General features: G+C 35.7%; 1 long non-coding RNA gene across 1 annotated transcript; it reads left to right on the forward strand.

Annotated features, from left to right (window-relative positions):
- LOC137819476 (uncharacterized) lies at positions 1-2,310 on the forward strand. The gene is made up of 3 exons (XR_011082309.1): positions 1-600; positions 1,372-1,475; positions 1,941-2,310. It is a non-coding gene; the product is annotated as an uncharacterized lncRNA (long non-coding RNA).
- The last annotated feature ends 1,458 nt before the right edge of the window (positions 2,311-3,768 follow it).

Consider the following 3,768-nt stretch of genomic DNA (forward strand, 5'->3'; position numbering starts at 1 on the left):
GTTTCTGTTTCACACACTCAAACCATCTTCCAAACCCCAATTTATCTCTTCATTTTCCGTCTCGTCCCCCAAACCTCTTTGTGCACATTCTTCTGCTCTGTCGATTCCATGACCGCCGGCGCTATGGCGATGGCTGCCGGAACAACGGTGACTCTGTACCTCTTATTCAGGCGAAGGAAGAAGGCTGAAGAGGAATGGTCGAGAGCGCGGACCTTGAGGGCGAAGCCAGCTCAGGCGCCAGCGAATCTGTTCGAATCGATCGTGACGTTGTAGGAGACGCTGAGGTTCACTTACTCCGAGACTATTCGGAAATGGCCAATCGCAGACTTGGCCTTCGGTATCAATTCCTTCATGCGCAAATAGGTCGACTCAATTTTGGGTTTGAAACTTGAAACACTTGCAGGGTGATGCAGTTGCGAGTGTGTATGGTGGAAGCGGTTGTGTGGAGTTGAAGGGCCCTGAAGTTGTAGCTGACTTAGAGAAACTATTGAGGTTTTTTTGACTCTGTGCATGCTTTTCTCCAAGAAACTGTTTCCCCAGTTTTTAGATTCTGTTGGATTCTCGCAGGACCATGTCCTTCTCCACAGCCCCAAAGTTGAGGTAGGTACCTTCTCTTATAATTTTGTCTTTTTTTAGGTTCTCTATGTAGAACTTAAGTAGCTGAATACATATGTTATTGTTACTTCAATATCTGCTTCATTAGTTTTAAGCTGCAGCATAGGTTTCTATTTTATATGCTTGGTTTTATTGTATTTAAAATTGGATTACTAACACTAAATTTGTATTAGTGTAAACTAATAAATATATGACAATGCTGTAGGAATTGTTTTTTTACTTTATCCCATTCTATATTCCATATATTTTCTCAATTAGTAGGGCTAATTTATAGGGCAAAAGAAGAGAGTAATTTACAGGGCAAAACTATATATTGGTTTCAGGGTAGACATCCTATAAAGCTAGATCCTGCTGACAGGAATCATTGTATGGTCTAAGAGCATAGCAGAGTACCGATATATCAAGTAGAATTAGAAGACAGCATCTTCGATTATGAACTACAGACTATCTGATCAATATCTTGCCCAAAACTCATGAGAATGATAAAACCACAGTGCAAAGATAATAAAACGAGTTTAAATTTCATCCATGGCTAAAGTAATGTTTTAATTGCTATGATCTAATTACAAGTTAGCACACCATTTTGGATGATAGCGGAAAATAGATCCATAGAAGAAAACCAGAAGAAGCAGGCGAAAGAAACATGCAAATATATTAATACCAAACATCATATTATGTCAATTTCTATATGGAAAACACTATTTTTTCCTTATTTCTTACCTAGCTGATTCGACCCTTTGTTCATGGAAATCAAAGGTATTGACGTGTCCTGAAGGAATAACTGCTCTTGCAAGTGAGGTGGTCAAAGATCCGCTACCAGTTCCAGATTCAAGAACCACACAACCAGGAACAACCTCCAAGTGCGTGATAACAAAACTAATATCTGCAATATAGAGAATCTGAGTGTTGTGGTTTAATACTAGAGTCCACAATTCTGGTGTGGGAGCTAACAAGTACACAAAACCACCCTTACTACTGAATACTTTAGACCCAAACTGTTTTCCTATCCAATCTGAATGTTTAAATATATCACTTTTAAATATATCCAAACCTTACATACATTTTTTTTAGATGGTTCTACATCCCTTTTATGTCCATTTAATTTAATTTTTTTATCTTTTGTTGAAAAATATTTATATCAGGATAAAAATAATACTATGGAGACACTTAAAAACAAGAAACTCAATTAAGATATCTTTATGGAATATTAAAAAAAATCTAATTGGTATATTCCACTGCCCTAGCCTAGCATAGGTGTAGGAAAGAAAAAAATGGATGGCGATTTGGTTAGTGTTTACGAAAAGCATGACAACATTGTTTTGCAGGATGACAGGCCAACATCTTAGAAGTCTTGATGAGTCTTTCAAACAGTCAAAAGACACAATTACAATGGTTGGGTGCAGTCAGCAGCAAGCTAGCTCCTCATAACAACCAGTGTTGCAGGTGCCAGAAACCATTGTCACCATAACGCCACTGGACCCAGAAAGTTTGGTGCGTAACTATAGGAACTTAGCTAATTCACTATACAACTACTCTTTAGTGCTTATTTATTGGCTAATGACATAACAATTCCAGTGGAAATGGACCCTGGTCAGCCATATTTGGTTAAGACTAGTCAGCCACCACCACTCAATCATAATCAATGTAGTGCTTAATCATCAATGTATATAATTAATCTCCTTTCATCTCTTTCAATTACCCTCCCCTCCCCACTTAAATGTACAAAACTAGTTCAAATTCTAATTACCTTAATACCAAACCCAGAAGGTTCTTCTTCAACAAACCCTGCAATATCATTCTTAAACTACTATTTTCTTTTATAAGCAATCTCAGAAGTAAAACTTATTTAACCAATTTCTTAGACATTATACTATTTCCAAGTTTTGAAAAATATTTATTAAATTGGTTGCTGATCTTTGGTAAAATATATTAATTTAAAAGATAAATCCATTAATTTTTAGTTGATGATTGTTTATTGGATTTTAAGTTGATTGGCTAGAAAATTTGATCTGCTTCATAATTGAAGCAACTCAATTAAGACGCTGAGCTGAGGACGCAAGCACCATATTTCGTGCCTTTTAAGGAAATTAAGTGTATGATAGTTTATATGATAAAATAAATAGTATTTTTTCTAGATTTTATTAGAAAATGGAAACAATTTTTAGTAAATATAATTTTTAATATCTTTTATGGAGAAGAACGAATATATTTAAATATTTAGCCACCGAAATAAAATAAAATCGGTCCTATAATTAAAAAATATTTAGCCACTGAAATGAAATTTGTCACTATATAGATCTGCATTTAGTCACCGAATTAGCCACCACAAGTTTTTTTTTAATTAATTATTTTAATCTATTAGTGACCGAAAATGGTGGTATCTATCACCTTCTATTTCAGCCACCGATTTAGCTACCGTAAATGGTGGTCGCTAATTTGGTTCCTGGACTTTGGTGACCAAATTTTCTACGACCAATTTAGTCACTGAAAATGGTAGTCGCAAATTTGGTTCCTAAATTTTGGTGACCAAATTTTCTGCGACCGATTCAACCACCAAAATTTCGGTCGCAAATTTGCGACCACTTTATAATTCGGTCGCTAAATGCTTTGCGACTAGGGTTTTCGCTTCCATCTTTATTTGGTGGTCATTTCGGTCGCAGATATGTTTAGTGACCGATTATACTGTTTTAGCGACAAAATTTGGTGGTCGCTAAAAGTGATTTTTTTTGTAGTGATTTTTCGAAAATTTGGAAAGCGGAGCGCCATGGAGTGTAAGAAGTTCTAGAACATTTTCCAAAAAGAATTTATTGTTGAAATCTTATGGAAGAATCCCAACAGAATTTGGGACGAAACGCAACAAGTTTCAGCTCAAACGGACGAGTATTCAATTACAAAATGATTAAACACTTTCACACAGAAACGAACCATCCTGTCAGTCGTAGTAATGATGAGTAAAATATTCATTACAAATCTTGTGGAACAAATTTGAGGCTCAAATCTCAGCCACATCTCAATACACACAATGAGGAACGTCTGGTAAAAATTTCAAATCTAAACACCCAAGGAATAAGGAATAAGGTGTAATAAGTCCCAGACTGAGAGCAAACAAAACTGGAAAACTTGTTTTTCCGAAAACAAACTTCTTGGCTTTCC

The sequence above is a fragment of the Phaseolus vulgaris genome, chromosome 10 (assembly GCF_000499845.2).
Source record: "Phaseolus vulgaris cultivar G19833 chromosome 10, P. vulgaris v2.0, whole genome shotgun sequence".
NCBI lineage: Eukaryota > Viridiplantae > Streptophyta > Magnoliopsida > Fabales > Fabaceae > Phaseolus > Phaseolus vulgaris.